Source organism: Schistocerca nitens, chromosome 3 (assembly GCF_023898315.1).
Source record: "Schistocerca nitens isolate TAMUIC-IGC-003100 chromosome 3, iqSchNite1.1, whole genome shotgun sequence".
Classification (NCBI taxonomy): Eukaryota; Metazoa; Arthropoda; class Insecta; order Orthoptera; family Acrididae; genus Schistocerca; species Schistocerca nitens.
This window is the reverse complement of record NC_064616.1, coordinates 136,325,683-136,346,083: the sequence shown is the minus strand read 5'-3', so window position 1 is coordinate 136,346,083 and position 20,401 is coordinate 136,325,683.

The following is a 20,401-nucleotide window of genomic DNA, read 5'->3' as shown; positions in this document are numbered from 1 at the left end:
ACACACAACACTGATGTCATATTCTACAATATTGTCGAATATTACACCACTGTTCTGTGTGTGCTTGTCATAAAAACTGTATAAAATATTCTACCAAGCACCGACAGAATAGTCAGTCAGTGTAATGCATTTCCTTTTAATACGTTATTCTAGAGAGGAGCACACAAAATTAAAATATAACTGTTGTTTAACGATATAATAATTGGAGTTGGGGCTCAGAACACATTTTTCGGTTTCTTCAAACCTTTCTCGTTTTCTCTCATAGTTCTATGAAAGTATGCACGCTACAATTTCATTCCTTTCAACTATAAATATGGTATTTTTACATTTTCTGAAAGAGTAGCGGACCTTTCGGTTTTTTTCCATCGAACTGAACTATGTTATTTATCAGCGCTTTTCCATCTGGGCGTACTCTTTAATAATGTACGAGGGCAGTTCAATAAGTAATGCAACACTTTTTTTTCTCGGCCAATTTTGGTTGAAAAAACCGGAAATTTCTTGTGGAATATTTTCAAACATTCCCGCTTCGTCTCGTATAGTTTCATTGACTTCCGACAGGTGGCAGCGCTGTACGGAGCTGTTAAAATGGCGTCTGCAACGGATGTGCGTTGCAAACAACAGGCAGTGATCGAGTTTCTTTTGGCGGAAAACCAGGGCATCTCAGATATTCATAGGCGCTTGCAGAATGTCTTCGGTGATCTAGCAGTGGACAAAAGCACGGTGAGTCGTTGGGCAAAGCGTGTGTCATCATCGCCGCAAGGTCAAGCAAGACTGTCTGATCTCCCGCGTGCGGGCCGGCCGTGCACAGCTGTGACTCCTGCAATGGCGGAGCGTGCGAACACACTCGTTCGAGATGATCGACGGATCAGCATCAAACAAATCAGTGCTCAACTTTACATCTCTGTTGGTAGTGCTGTCACAATTGTTCACCAGTTGGGATATTCAAAGGTTTGTTCCCGCTGGGTCCCTCGTTGTCTAACCGAACACCATAAAGAGCAAAGGAGAACCATCTGTGCGGAATTGCTTGCTCGTCATGTGGCTGAGGGTGACAATTTCTTGTCAAAGATTGTTACAGGCGATGAAACATGGGTTCATCACTTCGAACCTGAAACAAAACGGCAATCAATGGAGTGGCGCCACACCCACTCCCCTACCAAGAAAAAGTTTAAAGCCATACCGTCAGCCGGTAAAGTCATGGTTACAGTCTTCTGGGACGCTGAAGGGGTTATTCTGTTCGATGTCCTTCCCCATGGTCAAACGATCAACTCTGAAGTGTATTGTGCTACTCTTCAGAAATTGAAGAAACGACTTCAGCGTGTTCGTAGGCACAAAAATCAGAACGAACTTCTCCTTCTTCATGACAATGCAAGACCTCACACAAGTCTTCGCACCTGAGAGGAGCTCACAAAACTTCAGTGGACCGTTCTTCCTCATGCGCCCTACAGCCCCGATCTCGCACCGTCGGATTTCCATATGTTTGGCCCAATGAAGGACGCAATCCGTGGGACGCACTACGCGGATGATGAAGAAGTTATTGATGCAGTACGACGTTGGCTCCGACATCGACCAGTGGAATGGTACCGTGCAGGCATACAGGCCGTCATTTCAAGGTGGCGTAAGGCCGTAGCATTGAATGGAGATTACGTTGAAAAATAGTGTTGTGTAGCTAAAAGATTGGGGAATAACCTGGTGTATTTCAATGCTGAATAAAACAACCCCTGTTTCAGAAAAAAAATGTGTTGCATTACTTATTGAACTGCCCTCGTACCTTTACGAGACGACTATCTATTTCAGCAGATGCCGGAAATATGTAGAAGTAGTAACATACTATGACTCTGAAACTTTCCTGGCAGATTATAACTGTGTGCAAGACCGAGACTCGAACTCGGGACATTTGCCTTTCGCGGGAAAGTGCTCTACGAACTGAGCTACGCAACCACGACTCACGCACCGCGCGAAAGGCAAAGGCCCGGCACACAGTTTTAATCTGCCAGGAAAGTTTCATATCAGCGCACACTCCGCTGCAGAGTGAAAATCTCATTGTGGCTAAAAATGCCTCTCAGCACTGTGGGATTTAACTTCTAAGGTCATCAGTCACCTAGAACTTAGAACTACTTAAACCTAACTAACCTAAGGACATCACACACATCCATGCCCGAGGCAGGATTCGAACCTGCGGGAGTAGCGGTCGCGTGGTTCCATACTGTAGCACCTAGAACCGCTCGGCCACCCCGGCCGGCTCTCATTCTGAATACTATGACTCTAATGTGAATGCACAATGCTGTGGTGCATTCATCAATCATGTACTGTGAAGTATGGTCAGACGCCTTTGGTCCCATCTGTATGTAAACAAAGTTTAATTCAACATTCTGCAGTCAGCAGTTGAAAAATGAACAAATTATAGTTAGCTTGAAAACTAAAAAATTTAAAGCATATCTGATGAAAAGGCGATGAGGGGTAGAGAGTAAAAAATGCAAACACAGACAAAACAGCAGCACCACTGGCATTGTCCTAGGAGCTGTAGGCACCCAGATGGTAGGGGATCTGGACACATTCCCTCCTGTTCTTCGCCACGGGAAAGGCCACTCTATTTATTTTTATGATCTATGCGAACATGCCACTGTCAGTTAATATTGTTCCAGCATGCTAAGAACCACTCTTCAATGATGCCCTTTATAAAATCTGTATCACACTACAAGGTCACAGTGATAGCAGTTTCTGATAGTAATAGGGTAATGGTGGCAATGGGAGAATTTGTTTGTGCAGACTACATACATTCAGCGGTATGCACACATTCAGGGACAAATATATTGTTATGCTAATTGAATTATGACCCCCTGTCAGTTGATTTATAACACCTGATGATAATGCGTCCTACTGAGAAACTGCCCTCCCTCCCCTCGTCCTCCCCCTCCCACCTCTCCCCTTTGCTGATACATGAGCACTTTTGATTTGGAAATTTGTGGTAAGTTCCTATGGGACCAAACTGCAGAGGTCATTCGTCCCTAAGCTTACACACTACTTAATCTATCTTACACTAAGGACAACACAAAAACCCACACCCAAGGGAGGACTCAAACCTCCTATTGGGTAGGGGGGGGGGCGTGAACCGAGGCAAGGCACCAAACTTTTGATATCAAAGTAATTGAGTAATTAATTAAATCGATCAATTAATCCCCTCTCTCCCTCTAGGAAATCCCCCAGCCCTCCCCTCCCTTCCCCACACTCCCCCTCCCCACCCTCACTGTAGATTAGTGGGTAAAGACGCGATCTGCCCTGAGCTGCTGGAGAGGGAGGACATGGGGAGTTTACTTTCTTTCTTTTCAGTGCTACGTTCTTGGAAATTGGTGGGTAAAGCTCAGCCCCTCCCCTGCCCGCCCCCCCACCAAACTTCAGTCTGTGCAGAGCTATAGGACTGGAAGGTGGAATTATTGCCTTGTCCAGCAGCCTTATGCCCTAATTATATAATTACACTGATGCAGACTGGGGGTGTTGTGCTGTTGGAAAATTTTCATATGTGTGCTGACTTTGACATTCAGAGATCGACTGAGCTAGTGCACAGTGCCACCACCGGAGGACATCCTATCCGCCACCCATTGCCCCTTCCCTTTCTGCCTCTACCAAAAACAATTGGTAGGAAAAATCAAGGAGCTTGTGGACAGGAAGGATCCCATGAGATGAAAAGCAATTACGTTGAAGAGGACATAATAAGAAATAACAATAATGTAATGTTCACTTATAAAATTCAATTTTCTGGGGTTAGATACTTCCTTTACTTGGCAGGAGTAACTCATCATTCTCTGCTGTTTTGGAAGACGCACATCTTGTAAAATACAGTGAAAGGAAGTAATTAAAAATGTAAATAGGTCGTCTTTTTCTGACCGCACAAGGAATACCATCATGAAATCGACGTCAACATAGCTCACAGCACATAGTTATGCTGTTACAGATCGAGCTAAGCTTATCTGATGAAAATACAACTTTCCGATTGCTGACACTTGCTTATTTCCCCACGACATCTGCAGACTACCGGGAAATGACGGAGTAGCGACCGCACAGACATAGAACCCTGGGCAGCAACCGTGGGAGTGTCAGGCCACCATCGGTAGCAGCCCCCAGTAGCCTGCTACTTAATCCCCAAACAAAGTATCAGGTACATGTTTCCCTTTGATACCTGACTCACTTCTTGTTTTCGTTCCAAACACACAGTTTCCATACCAGATCAGAGGAACTCACACTGCTGTGCAGATACTGACATAGTTCACAATACCACCAGAAGAGGACGTTGGGAGAAACCACCTCCCCACCACTCCTCTCTCCAGTCACCTTCCCCTTTCCCCCTCTCCCCTCTGGTTACTTCCTCTTGGACAAAGCATCAGGTGGTGACAAGTCTTTGATATTGATACCTGAGAAATTCCTGCCGAAACACATGCTCCCTCAATCTCTCTCTCTCTCTCTCTCATGTTCTCTCTCTCTCTCTCTCTCTCTCTCTCTCAAGTGACTACTTCCTGTCCAGTGAGCATCTGTTGTGTACTGCACTAACCCCTCTTATGTCTTAAACAAAGTAGTGGATACCTGGTAAATTCCCAGCCCTCGCCAAGACGCTGGCCTGCGGATGTCTCGGAAATAACCCATTTGCACTACCACCATTCTGTCAAATTGATTGACTGAGTCATTAGATCGATATCCTTTGTTCGCCGGCCGGAGTGGCCGAACGGCTCTAGGCGCTACAGTCTGGAACCGCGCGACCGCTACGGCCGCAGGTTCGAATCCTGCCTCGGGCATGGATGTGTGTGATGTCCTTAGGTTAGTTAGGTTTAAGTAGTTCTACGTTCTAGGGGACTGATGACCTCAGAAGTTAAGTCTCATAGTGCTCAGAGCCATTTGAACCTCTGTGCTGGAAAGATTTTCCTTGCTTCCTGTTGGTCCATACTAATACTGGAATGCTAGGCAGAAAATTCAGGCATTTGATTTCGCAACTTCCGGGTTTCCAAACGCTACTCTTTACTGGACTTCTGCCTTGCATCCTGTTAGTGGATACTGGCACAGGTAGGTTGTTTGGCTGGAAGTCCATTACGCTAGAGGTAGCTGAAAGTTTCAAATTTCAGCTCAATTGCACAATGTCCTTAAAGAGTTTGCAGGAGATGGGACCAGGGGTTCGACTGGAGAATATGCTCACAGTACCACTACCAGAAACAATAAATTCATCAGTCGGGAATTTGATGCTGCTGTTGATTTTTAAAGGACTACTAATCCCTATGTTGGTTCTCTCAGCCACACCAGAACAAAAGATGAGAAGGAGTAGGAGGAGGAAGGGTCTACCATGTGATAGGATAGTAACGAGAGTGAATACCACTATCACGTTTCTGCAGCAAGGTTGAGTCCACTGGACTATGCTGAAAAGCAGTAAATACCATGCACTTAAAACAGGTTCCATTCTGTAACAGTAATTGTTACAGTCAGATATCAGAGATCGCTAAAACTTTCGCACATTGCGCACGCTAATCTCCTGATGTCCACACGTAGTGCACCATTCCAGACGTCTAGCAGCACCAGTTGCCACGGTGGACGTGCATCTCAGCAATCGCGCCAGGTTTGCAGCTGGACTCGGCTCACCAGAGAGAACTGCCCAGGAATGGAGCGTGTCCAGGATGACGAGAGTGGTAGGAATTTGGATATTATCAATATTTCCAGAGCCAACACTTGTCAGTGATCGATACTAAATCTCCTGAAATATTCACGCAAAAATTGGAGAACTGTCGCAACTGTCATGGAGGCTGCCAAACATGTATTGAGTATTAGTTTGCTATTCATCTGCTCAGAGAGCAACACTTGTGCACGCTACCTGACTGGTTGAGGAGGCTCAATGGCGGCATGAACCTTAAGCCGGAAATACATAATCATTCTGGTCACCAGCTACTTCCGCCAATGCACCTGGAAGGCAGGCAGAGTTGTCTTACTAAACCTGCCACATATTTATTAGAGTAAGTACAATTAAATATTACCATTGTTGCAACATTCGACAATGACCAAAGTATTAGAAAAGCCTCCTACTGATGACTATGGCTCTGGAAATATGAATTGGCTATGTAAATATATCCTTTTTAAGACTGGCTATAATTTCGCACGTAAAATCTTTCGTCTTCCTTATGGCTGCCGATGCACTGAAATCGCAATTTTCCACGTCAAATCTATACCTCTCTTACGATCGGACATAGTCATTTTCTTTGCACATACCGAAACACTGACCAAAGGAACGTCACGCTCCAACATACACACACTTCCGATTATCATTTACATGTTTATAGCGTCCGAAAAAATTATGGTATGCCCACACTCATACCAGCTGGCTGTCGTTTCGCACAGCCTACTGTAGTTTCCCAGTAACAAAACCCTGGCATCAAATAGTTATCACGTATTTGTCTAGGAATAAAGTACACAATTACAATTAAAACGCCCTCCCATCTTTTATTTGTGTTACGTACTTTCTTGCATGGTAGCTGACGTTTTCCACGGCAGGAAGCACTGATACCTCCAGCCAAGTTCCGACAGCACTGTTCCATAGACGCAAGGCTGTCTAGTGCTCAGTCCCTCACTGGCCAGGTGGAGAGCTATAACAACGTGAAAAACAGCACACTGGCTTACAGGAGAAAATTCATATCCGTGCGAAGTATATGCAGACTGCACAAAGAAATTCGGAATCGCAACACCTACAATTCATCGACACCGAATGACACTCTGTAAATATCCCCCTTTACATGTACCAAACTCATTTATCGTATTCCCACTATTACCACGATAGAAAGACGACAGTGTAATGGTGTCAGAGTCTTCGCTGACAGAACAGTCTCTCTCTCACTCTCTCTCTCTCTCTCTCTCTCTCTCTCTCTCTCTCTCTCTCTCTCTATCTCTCTGTCTCTCCTCGTTATTTTTGTTTCATCCAATGGAATAATATTACGAACTGTAAAAACATCGCTAACGTCACTTGGTAGAGAGCTCTCTTCCCGTATATCGGAAACAAATACCTTCTGTGTGTCGACATCTACTATATGTGATGCTCCTATAAAATACACATGTAATGGTCCATTGGTGCAGCTGGCTAGTGATCAAAGTCGATTCCACATACCTGTGTAAAGTTATTCCGCCAGAACTGGAGGAAGACCATATCCCACAGACTATCAATTACAAGAGAAAGTCCATGTGTCGTGTTTCATAAGCAGTTTGATACATTATTTTTTGCTATAACATATCGATGCTGTTTATGACTACAGCTGTGTACACATCGATACATTCTCTTCTTCTATCATAACTATGACATCTCTGTCAGGTACTAAACCGACATTTATACGTTTCAATCCACTGACTCTCACAGAAAGCTGAACATCGCATCTCCCGTCCAATTACACATGACCTCTCTAGATGCTTGCATGCTGAGGAGTTTAGCACTGCGTATTGGTGTTTAATAGACACGAGCCTGATAGTTTTGGGAGTATTGTGGTGATAGAACAGACGATTAAGAAGAAGAATTGTATGATTTATGCATAATGGAGCTCCAGACGGAACGAGTATGAAATGTTTTACGTAAACTACTTATTCTACCAATTCTGTAGAACTGTTGTAGTGTTCCATACCAAGAAGGTACTGTGAAGAAAGGATTTTAGAACATAAAGACACATTCCTAAGGCTACACGGCTATGCAGTTAAGCGTGTTATAATGCTAAAGCAGTGTAGTTTCCGATTTATTAGTCACATAGTATGAAACGCTTTTAATACTCCGGTTTCCGTGATGGCAGCTGTGTAGACAGTACAATCTAGAATAAAATTACTTGTGTATGTAACAAAGAACTTACATTTTAATTTTGGTATATACCGCTTAAATGTGAGGTTTCCTTTGGTAAAAGTATACTTTCATCTGTTACTAAATTTTCAAAATGGAATATGGCCTCACGGAATTATTTTCTGGTGTGCTCTGCAATGAGCCACACTTTGACAAGAACATCTTTATATGTAGCAAAACTGTCACTAAAGTGCAATAAACGCAAAGTCAGTAGGTACCGATCCCTGGACATTATGTGTAAAAATATTGGAGTTTGAAGCAAGGAATCTGTTGACCAATATTCATTCACTTCTAAGTTTTTAGTTCTTGGTTTAAGCAGGGAACATACTAACAAGCAATAAGATTCTGCAGGCTCTATATGCACCCACAGTGCTAACCTGCTGGGTACTGTCATAATTTTTCTGGTAATAAATTTTTAATAATTACTTATCTCTTCAAAAATGTCAGAAATAAATTCAAACGACATAATCTAAATGCCTTTTTGAATCTTCGAAGTCTGTTCATATACCGCTAAATGTGTTCTCGAAACGGTGGCAGTTCGCCACAAGATGATTATCCGACCAATTATACATTCTTGTTCGTGACGAAGTTGCGCTTAGCCGTTCATCTTCTTTGCCTACTTCAGAACGAGAATCTTCTGAAAAATTCCTCGTGGTTTTAAAAAAATCACCAGTACGTCCAGACACATCTGGATCTTTGTCCGGAGAAAGGTCCAACGTAACACTACCATCTTTGTCACTACTATTCATGAGGATTTCCATGACTTCCACATCTGATAGACTATGTTCCAGTACCGGTAAAGGCAATGCAGGAAAATGTTGTCGTCTCACAAACACGATGATAGAACTGTCCCAGTGTACGACTCGTAAATGGAAAGGCCACAGGAGCAAGTAAAAGCTGTAGCACTTTGTGACATTACCAAGAAGAGTAGATAATGACAACGCTGGCAGGAATGTTGAAATGTGCACAACAGCGAGTCACCGTTCTATTGTGCTTCCTTACCTGCTCCTGGACATACAGGAATGCCCTTAGCCGTCAGGTCTCCCTGTCTTCCTGGGCATTCTACGAGCTGGAAGTACATGAACGACCTTAGCTGCCTGGGCAGTTTCCCTGCTGCGCATAGAAGTATGCCCGTACCCATGGACGGGTTAATTACTTCATAAATCCGCGTACCGCTTTTCATTACCTCCACTACACACTGCAACATTATCAAAAAAAGACACAAATTTTCGGCGCCATCACCAATTGATTAACACACACACACATATCCAAATAGTGCTCTTCAGCGCACCTTGAATGGGCACATGTGTAATGCCTAACCTACAAATCTTCTCTTAGGTTACTGAGTTCCTCTTCGTTACTGTAACGAATTTCACTCTCTTACAAATGGTTCAAATGGCTCTGAGCACTATGGGACTCAACTGCTGAGGTCATTAGTCCCCTAGAACTTAGAACTAGTTAAACCTAACTAACCTAAGGACATCACAAACATCCATGCCCGAGGCAGGATTCGAACCTGCGACCGTAGCGGTCTTGCGGTTCCAGACTGCAGCGCCTTTAACCGCACGGCCACTTCGGCCGGCCCACTCTCTTACAGTTTACAACTTCCACAGTGCAACAAATCTTGCGGGTATAATAGAGGCCCACTTACACTCCTTCAGTCATCGACTGGCATTACTAAACACCATCTATTAAGTTTGAGAAATAGCTAATTATATCTTACTTATAGCAAATATCGTTCTACCTTGTATTCCTTCCACAGCTTAATGTTTGATACACGGAGAACTCCCTTGGATCTAAGCATTCGGACCGTTTCAACATCACTTGCGTTAGAGTGTGCTACATGTTTATAGAGTCCTGAGTATATATTTAAGAATTTTATGCGCATGAAATGCCTCCATTTCCACAATTTATGTGCCTTAGTTAAAACATTGTCACCAATTTGTAGATGTAGTTTCGTGATTTGTCTCTTTTGTTTACGGTTTCTCCATAATGCTTCCATCCTTATGTTTCCGGTGGCTATTCTCATGACCACCTTGTGCCTAACTCTTCTGGTGAGTGAGAAATCTACTAACCCCCTAATCCTAATAGCTGGTTGTATGTTTTTCAGTACCACAATAGGTCAGTGGCCTGTAGCACCAGCACCAAAGTCACTCAGATGTAAGTCCCATTTGCGATGTTGGCTGAGGCAATAAATTCTGAAAAAACTATCTCATTGATTACATGCTATACTGAACTTAATGCTGGGTGTCAGTGTGACACAATAATTGGTTTCATTTTTCTTCTTATGAGGATTATTAACTGCTCTCTTGAAATGTACTGGCCGCCGTTATCAGAAATAATTTTCTCCATCTTTTGGACGTCTCTCAAAACGTGACGCTGAAAGACAGTGGTAACCGTCTTTCCTGACGCACTTCACAAATGTGTAGACGTCACTTATTTCGACAGCAATTCAGTGACCAGTATTACATATCAGTGACCTGGACAAAGGGCCTAAACCAGGGGTGGCCAAGAGTTTGGGTCGCGAGCCCAAGAGCCAAAGCAGTCAGCCTCACTTCACATTTCCGCCACCACCACACCACACTGTCTATGTGTGAGGAGGGAGAAGGCGGAATAACAGCGAATGCGCCGCGTTTTAGTGACAGTGCAGTCGCAATACAAACGCCTTGGTTTTCGTTTCACACTTCTCAACAACACAGATCACAAACAAAACGAGTTTTCAGTATTAATTAATAATTTTGGGCACGCTGCACATGTAATATAATTTTTATCTGGTACAAACTATCGGCATACGGACAGACGCAAGCAATTTCACAGAGTTTTGCACTCACGTTACCACGTTCGTAAATTATTTAGTACCTTATTAGAGAAAATTCTTTCACACAAATATGTCGAAAGAAATATTTTATCATTTTTGCAACCTCATTATGGAGACTTGGAAAATCTAGATGAGAAAACTAATTTAGACGCCCTGGATAGTTTTAACCTAAAGAGATTTGTCATTAAAACTGTAATCACCTTGCAGGTCATGCAGTTACATGTACACACGCACAAGGAGGGTTTCAACGGAAATAGCTAACAGTCTCTAAAACAGATGTAAGACTGACGTTATCTTCAAAACATTTACATAACTATTCTCTTAATACTTGCAAGGCCATAATGAATTTGTCAAACCTAGCGTTTTCATTAATTTCAATTTTCTCGACCTCCGCTATTGGGTGGAGAAATGTAGGGTCCCCCTGAATAGGTCGGGCGTGCACTACACGCAGGAAGCGGCTACAAGGGTAGCGGAGTACGTGTGGAGTGCACATGTGGGTTTTTAAGGTTAGAGAATTCCCTCCCTAGGCCCGACAAGACGCCTCCTGAGACGCGACAAGGTAGTAGTAGGCAAAACGCAGCAGGGAATAACAATATTAATGTGCTAATAGTAAACTGCAGGAGCGTCTATAGGAAGGTTCCAGAACTGCTCTCAGTAATAAACGGTGACAATGCCCACATAGTACTAGGGACAGAAAGTTGGCTGAAACCAGATGTAAACAGTAAAGAAATTCTAAACTCAGATTGGAATGTATACCGCAGAGTCAGGCTGGACAGTGAAGGGGGAGGTGTGTATATAGCGATAAAAAGTGCAATAGTATAGAAGGAAATTGACGGAGATCCGAAATGTGAAATAATTTGGGTGAAGGTCACGGTTAAAGCAGGCTCAAACATGGTAATTGGATGACTCTATTGGCCCCCTGGCTCAGCAGCTGTTGTTTCAAAGTACCTGAAGGAAAATTTGGAAAATATTTCGAGTAGATTACCCGACCATGTTATAGTTCTGAGCGGAGATTTTGCCAGGTATAGACTGGGAGACTCAAACGTTTATAACGGGTGGCAGGGACAAAGAATCCACTGAATTTTTTTTAAGTACATTGTCTGAAAACTACCTTGAGCAGTTAAACAGAGAACCGACTCGTGGCGATAACGTATTAGACCTTCTGGTGACAAACAGACCCGAACTATTTGAAACAGTTAACACAGAACATGGAATAAGCGATCATAAAGCAGTTACAGCATCGATGATTTCAGCCATTAATAGAAATATTAAAAAAGATAGGAAGAATTTTCTGCTTGGCAAAAGTGACAAAAATCAGATTTCAGAGTACTTGACGGCTCAACACAAAAGTTTTGTCTCAAGTACAGATAGTGTTGAGGATCAGTGGACAAAGTTCAAAACCATCGTACAATATGCATTAGATGAGTATGTGCCAAGCAACATCGTAAGAGATGGAAAAGAGCCACCGTGGTACAACAACCGAGTTAGAACACTGCTGCGGAAGCAAATGGAACTTCACAGCAAACATAAACATAGCCAAAGCCTTGCAGACAAACAAAAATTACAGAAAGCGAAAAGTAGTGTGAGGAGGGCTATGCGAGAGGCGTTCAGTGGTTTCGAAATTAAAGTTCTATGTGCTGACTTGACAGAAAATCCTAAGAAATTTTGATCTTATGTCAAAGCGGTAGGTGGATCAAAACAAAATGTCCAGACACTCAGTGACCAAAATGGTACTGAAACAGAGGATGACAGACTAAAGGCCGAAATACTGAATGTCTCTTTCCAAAGCTGTTTCACAGAGGAAGACTGCACTGCAGTTCCTTCTCTAGATTGTCGCACAGATGACAAAATGGTAGACGTCGAAATAGATGACAGAGGAATAGAAAAACAATTAAAATCGCTCAAAAGAGGAAAGGCCGCTGGACCTGATGGGATACCAGTTCGATTTTACACAGAGTACGCGAAGGAACCTGCTCCCCTGCTTGCAGCGGTCTACCGTAGGGCTCTAGAAGAGCGTAGTGTTCCAAAGGATTGGGAAAGGGCACAGGTCATCCGCGTTTTCAAGAAGGGACGTCGAACAGATGTGCAAAACTATAGACCTACATTCTAACGTCGATCAGTTGTAGAATTTTGGAACACGTATTATGTTCGAGTGTAATGACTTATCTGGAGACTATAAATCTACTCAGTGGGAATCAGCATGGGTTTCGAAAAAGACGATCGTATGAAACCCAGCTATCGCTATTCATCCACGAGACTCAGAGGGCCATAGATACGGGTTCCCAGGTAGATGCTGTGTTTCTTGACTTCCGCAAGGCGTTTGATACAGTTCCCCACAGTCGTTTAATGAACAAAGTAAGAGCATATGGACTATCAGACCAATTGTGTAATTGGATTGAAGAGTTCCTAGATAACAGAACGTACCATGTCGTTCTCAATGGAGAGAAGTCTTCCGAAGTAAGAATGATTTCAGGTGTGCCACAGGGGAGTGTCTTAAGACCGTTGCTATTCACAATATACATAAATGACCTTGTGGATAACATCGGAAGTTCACTGACGCTTTTTGCAGATGATTCTGTAGTATATAGAGAGGTTGTAACAATGGAAAATTGTACTGAAATGCAGGAGGATCTGCAACGAATTGACGCATGGTGCAGGGAATGGCAATTGAATCTCATTGTAGACAAGTGTAATGTGCTACGAATGTACAGAAAGAAAGATCCTTTATCATTTAGCTACAATAAAGCAGGTCAGCAAATGGAAGCAGTTAATTCTATGAATTATCTGGGACAAGGCATTAGGAGTGATTTAAAATGGAATGACCATATAAAATTAATCGTCGGTAAAGCAGATGCCAGACTGAGATTCATTGGAAGAATACTAAGGAAATGCAGTCCGAAAACAAGGGAAGTAGGTTACAGTACACTTGTTCGCCCACTGCTTGAATACTGCTCACCGGTGTGGGTTCCGTACCAGATAGGGTTGATAGAAGAGAGAGAGAAGATCCAACGGAGAGCAGCACGCTTCGTTACAGGATCATTTAGTAATCGCGAAAGCGTTACGGAGACGATGGATAAACTCCAGTGGAAGACTCTGCAAGAGATACTCTCAGTACCTCGGCACGGGCTTTTGTTGAAGTTTCGAGAACATACCTTCACCGAGGAGTCAAGCAGTCTATTGCTCCCTCCTACGTATATCTCGCGAAGAGACCATGAGGATAAAATGAGAGAGATTAGAGCCCACACAGAGGCATACCGACAATCTTTCTTTCCACTAACAATGCGAGACTGGAATAGAAGGGAGAGCCGGTAGAGGTACTCAAAGTTCCCTCCGCCACACACCGTCAGGTGCTTGCGGAGTATGGATGTAGATGTAGATGTAGATGAAGACTTGAGGGAACTAGACTTCCTTTGTGTTATATCCTAGCCAGTAATGCCAACCGAGCCCGCTGCCAAAAGGTTGGCAGCATCAAAGTCCGGACGCCGTCCGCATAAGCAGCGCCAGCGATACAGGAAATCGCCGCAAGTCTGCACGCGCCACCGCTAGCTTCTGGCTTCTTAAGCGCTGGAGTCGCGAGCGCTAGGACAGTTCTGGATTCGCCGCTCAGTTGTAGACTCGCCACCGAATTGTGTACATGCTAGAGAGTTGTGTGTTCATCGCAGCAGAGTTGTTGTTTGTCGTCAGCCGACGCTGACCTAGCCGCACCGACTCGAACTAGACAGATTTCTGTAGACCATGTTCACCACTGTGTTCTGTATCGTCGTTAATAAAGATAAGTACCGACTTTCATTTAATCCGAGTGTTTGGGTTTTCATCTTTCTGTTCACTGTTCCAGCGGACCGGTCGGCCCGCTATTAAAAGTGTGGCGGTGACTTCGTAGGCCGTTTCTACAGCGAAGTGTTGTCGCTACGAAGGCCGTCACAAAACTGGCGACGAGGACTTCCGAACTCGTGTGCAGGGCTGGTTCAACTTGTTTCTTGAGATAAAATTTTGGGGGCTGGTTTAATTTGTGTTCACTATGTCTGCCGAATTACAACAGTTGATCTTGTTAGAGAGTCAGCAAATACAAAGTCTGGTGGAAGCAATCGCCAAACAAGCGGCTAATCCACCACCACACAAGGAACAAGCACAGGCAGCACCGCCTTTTCGTGCTTTTGAGGCATCACGAGAAGAATGGCAAGAATATTTCGCGCAGTTGCAGGCGCACATGTCAGTCTACAAAATCACAGGTAATGAGCGGCAGCTTTATTTAATTTCCACTGCAGGCGTGGAAGTCTATAGACTACTTTGTAAGTTGTTCCCGGAATCCAAGCCAGAAGCTTTAGACTATGACGTTGTTGTTACCAAGCTTGCTGAGTATTTCGAGTCGCGAGTTCATGTGGCAGCGGCCAGATTCAAGTTCTTCGGATTAAAGAAACTGCCACATCAATCTAATAAACAGTGGTTAACAGATTTACGAGGCCTCACCCGTCAGTGCCGATTTAATTGTGTGTGTGGAGCTTCCTACAGTGATGTCATGTTACGAGACGCTATTACTCAAAACATTGCAGATTCTCGTATTCGTGCTGCTATCTTAAAGTTGCCTGACCCGTCATTAGAGACTGTGATGAACATTATTGAAGCCCAAGATACTTTTGATTATGCTGAGTGTGAGTTAGATCAGCCATGTACTTCTCAAATTGCCTGTGCTAAGCAAGTTATGTCACGCCCGCGGCCCCACCGGCAGAGTCAGACTGTAAACACTAGCCGGCCGCGTCATGTTAAACACATTCGTCAGCCGCGTGTGCAAAATGATAGACTTAAGTCTTGCCGTAAGTGTGTTCTTGCTCATCCTCGTGAACGTTGCCCGTTACGAAACGCGGTTTGTCACTTTTGTCAAAGGAAAGGACACATCCAGACTGTTTGTTTGCGTAAACGCAAGAACAATTCTAGTGCTGCCCAGCCCATGGATATTCATGTTCTTCAAAGCCAGCCCGCCCAGAAGGTCGCGTTTAAAGACTCTTCCACGGTTCGTGTGGGTAATAAACTTGTTCGCAATCAGCCACCCACCCAGCCCTCTGCTATGCGACCCAAGCGTAATTCAAACGCTGTAAAAAGTAATGTACAGACTGCAAGTGAAGCGGGAGTTGTTGTTCCACCCGCCCAACCCACGAGTTGTCGTAAGCAGCGAACACGCGCTAAACGCGCTGATTTTGTGTCTTCCGCCTCCGCTGCACCGATCCAGAGACAGTGTAATAAACTATTTGTGAAGCTACGCATCCAGGATAAGACCTTCAATTTTCAATTAGACACTGGTGCGTCTGTGACTCTCATAAATAGTGCTACGTATGCGGCTATCGGTCGCCCTAAACTTTCAGCGGCAAAACATTCTTTGGCTACTTATAGTGGAGAACAAATTCCTGTGTTAGGTGTATGTAGCGTGCCAGCCACATTCCGTGACAATACGAAAACAGTTTCATTCACAGTGCTCCGCGCTACAGACAGTGTAAACATTTTCGGATTAGACTGTTTTGACTTGTTTGGCCTGTCTATCCAAGAAAATGTGTTGCAACTTAATTCTGTTGTTGTTCCTCAAGACAGCATAACCGATTTGTGTAAACGATACAGTGACATATTTAAAGACGAACTCGGTTGTGCTGCGAACTTTGCCGCTCATATTACGTTAAAAGATAATGCTCAGCCTCGATTTTTTCGTGCTCGTCCAGTGCCTCACGCCCTCCGGGCACCTGTAGAAGATGAACTTCGTCGTTGGCAAAACAACGGTGTTATTCAACCCGTTTCAGCGAGCCAGTGGGCTTCTCCCTTAGTTATTATAAAGAAACCGTCTGGCAAGTTACGTTTGTGTGCTGATTTTAAGTCGACAGTTAATCCTCAGACTGTCATTGCTTCTTTTCCTTTGCCTAGATCGGACGAGCTGATGGATAAGTTAGGGGAAGCTCGTTTCTTTTCCAAAATTGATCTCCGTGAAGCATATTTGCAATTGCCCCTCGACGAGCAATCACAACAGTATTTTGTCATAAACACGTCGTTGGGGTTGTTCCGTTTTCTGCGTTTGCCTTTTGGTTGTGCGTCAGCTCCAGCTGTTTTTCAGCGTTTTTTGTCACAACTCCTGGCTAATGTGCCATCGTGTTGCAACTATTTAGACGATATTGTTGTGTCCGGTCGGACGCCTGCTGAACATTTCCGTAATTTGGAGTGTTTGTTTACAGTGTTGTCTCAGGCAGGCCTACGTTGCAACATCGATAAATGTTCATTTTTCCTTACGGAGTTGGAGTATCTGGGACATGTTATTAATGCTCAAGGCATTCATCCCTCCCAGTCACATTTAGCAGCTATTCGTGATTTGCCCGCCCCTCGCAATCTGCATGAATTGCAAGCAGTTCTTGGCAAATTGACATATTATATTCGGTTTATACCTAATGCATCACAGATTGCTGCACCGTTGCATCGTCTCCGCCGTAAGAATGTTCCGTTTGTGTGGTCAGCTGATTGCCAATCAGCCTTTCAGCAGCTCAAAGAGGCTTTATTGAATGATCGTTGTCTGGTCCATTACGACCCTAACAAGCCTCTGGTGTTAGCTTGTGATGCTTCTTCTTTCGGCCTCGGTGCTGTGTTGTCTCACCGAGTCGGTAACACCGAACGTCCTATTGCGTTCGCATCTAAATTGCTAAACAAAGCTCAGTGTAATTATAGCCAATTGGACAAGGAAGCGTTGGCTATTGTGTTCGGTGTCACAAAATTCCATCACTACCTGTATGGTAGACCATTCTATTTAGTAACAGATCACAAGCCCCTGACGTCACTGTTTCATCCGTCTAAACCAGTTCCTCAGCGGACAGCTCAGAGACTACAACGTTGGGCTCTTCTGTTATCACAATACCAGTATGAGATACTGTATCGCCCTACAGCTCCGCATGCAAACGCTGACGCGCTTTCTAGATTGCCGATTGCTGCGGATGATGTCTTCGATTCCTCTGACGACTCTTGCCATCAGATTGACGCCGATGAGCATCAATCCCTCCGGGATTTTCCGATTGATTATCGTCAGGTGGCACGTGAGACAGCTACGGATCCTCATCTGAGTTTACTATTACGTTTTGTTCAACGTGGTTGGCCGTCCAAGGCAAAGGACATATCGGATCCTGTGGTTCGTCGCTATTATCCGCAACGTTATCTGTTGTCTGTTTCGCACGGAGTTTTGCTGTTACGCACCGAGAATGACCAGCGTCGTGTAGTGGTTCTCCAAGTGCTCCAATCCAAGGTCCTCGACTTGTTGCATCAAGGTCATTGGGGAGTGGTCCGCACCAAGCAGCTTGCCCGCCGTCATTGTACATGGATCGGTATTGATAAGCAGATTACGCAGATGTCTACAGATTGTTCGACGTGTGCCGAACACCAAGCTGCTCCGCCTCAACGCTATTTTGAGTGGGCACGCCCTGCCGGTCCCTGGCAGCGAGTACATATTGATTTCGCTGGTCCATATTGGCATTCTCGTTGGCTCATCGTGATAGATGCATTTAGTAATTTTCCGTTTGTTGTGCCCATGCAGTCTACAACGTCTGCACAAACTATACAGGCGTTGACTTCAATTTTTTGTATTGAGGGTCTTCCAGAAGTTTTAGTGTCTGACAATGGTCCACAATTTACCTCTGCTGAATTTGAAAGTTTTTGTTCTGCCAATGGCATTCACCATGTTCTTACTCCGCCGTTCCACCCTCAATCGAATGGTGCAGCGGAACGTTTTGTACGCACATTCAAGGATCATATGGACCGCCTTCGTGCTACGCACTCTCGTCAGCAGGCCCTCATCACGTTCCTGTCGTCGTACCGGACCACGCCACGCGATGGCCCTTCACCTGCGGAGCATCTCCACGGCCGTCGTCATCGCACCCTACTACGGTTGTTGCACCCCCCGGATCGACCCGCCGCTTCTGAGCATCGCACGCGTTTTCAGCGCAACGACGCCGTTTTTTTTCAGAGTTTATCACGGTCGCCGTCGTTGGGAACATGGTACCGTGATAAGTGTCCAGGGTCGCGGTTTTTATACTGTTCAAGGTGCTACTGGGGTGCACAGGAGGCATCAGAACCAGTTGCGCCGCGCTGGCCGCCCGGATTCTGCCGCTCGTTCTTTGTCCACAGATTTGGTCCGCGGCGGGTTCCAGCCGCGCCTTCCGACTTCGCTGCCGCCCCCAGGGCAGCAGCAGCAGCCGTCGCCGCTACCACGCCGACAGCCCGTCCCGTTGATGCCTCCCGCGCAGCTTCATGCGGGAGCGCCCCGGGTGGTCGCTCCGGCGCCTGCGGTCCCTCTTCAGTCGCCACCGCCTTCGGAGCTGATGGACGTCGACCCCTCAGCCGCGCCGCCTTCCCAAGCGGTGGCTGTGCAGCCTGTACTGCAGCCGCTTTCCTTGGGCACCCCCAAGGAGTCTGACACCGCAGCGCCTTGTCCGGCGCCCACTCAGCAGCCGTCGACGCAGCGTCAGGAGACGCTGCCTCTCTTCGTGGGTCCCGTCGCCCCGTCGCGTCCAGTACCAGAAGCTGCGCCCGTGGTCACAGGCGTGCACCCTGACCTCGGTTTTCAGTCGGTGTTTCCCGAGGCCCCGCGCAGCCAATGCTGGGGTGCGGACCGGGGACTGCCACCGACAACAGTCTCCGCCCCGGTCTCTTCTGCTACGTCTGCGGCCAGACCCCTCCCCCGCCGTCGACGCTCGCCACTTCATTATTCAACGACGGTGCGGCGATTTGGGGGGGAGGAGTGTTATATCCTAGCCAGTAATGCCAACCGAGCCCGCTGCCAAAAGGTTGGCAGCATCAAAGTCCGGACGCCGTCCGCATAAGCAGCGCCAGCGATACAGGAAATCGCCGCAAGTCTGCGCGCGCCACCGCTGGCTTCTGGCTTCTTAAGCGCTGGAGTCGCGAGCGCTAGGACAGTTCTGGATTCGCCGCTCAGTTGTAGACTCGCCACCGAATTGTGTACATGCTAGAGAGTTGTGTGTTCATCGCAGCAGAGTTGTTGTTTGTCGTCAGCCGACGCTGACCTAGCCGCACCGACTCGAACTAGACAGATTTCTGTAGACCATGTTCACCACCGTGTTCTGTATCATCGTTAATAAAGATAAGTACCGACTTTCATTTAATCCGAGCGTTTGGGTTTTCATCTTTCTGTTCACTGTTCCAGCGGACCGGTCGGCCCGCTATTAAAAGTGTGGCGGTGACTTCGTAGGCCGTTTCTACAGCGAAGTGTTGTCGCTAGGCCGTCACAAAACTTTGTGAGACTGAGTCCCCTCTACAACCCGATTTTCTTTTTAAATGCATCCTCATCAAATCAAAAAGAAGTTACGTTGCAATGTCTTACTGTGGGCAGAGTACAGTCTAGTCAGCTTAAAATATGAGGTCTGAAATTTATTTTGGATGTTCTAGTTTTCGTTCCGGCACTTCTTTTTGCTTGATAAATTGAATAATAGCGAGTTCGAAAACTCGTTCCAGGCATAACCCTTGACTTAAACAACGTGCTTTGTAGTAATATATAAAGTTTCTACACCCTTCGTTCATTTCTATTGAAAACTGTTGCAACTGACACAGCTATGAAGTTTTTCGCGACGGAATCTTTGCATAACAATTTCTCGTTCACTTGCCACGTCAAGTTGGAATAAATTTTATCCGAATTTGACGCAGGAAGAGAAGTGAGAAATTTTTATGCATCTTGTAAATGACAACTGAATAATGTGAGCGACTCCAGAAATTTTATT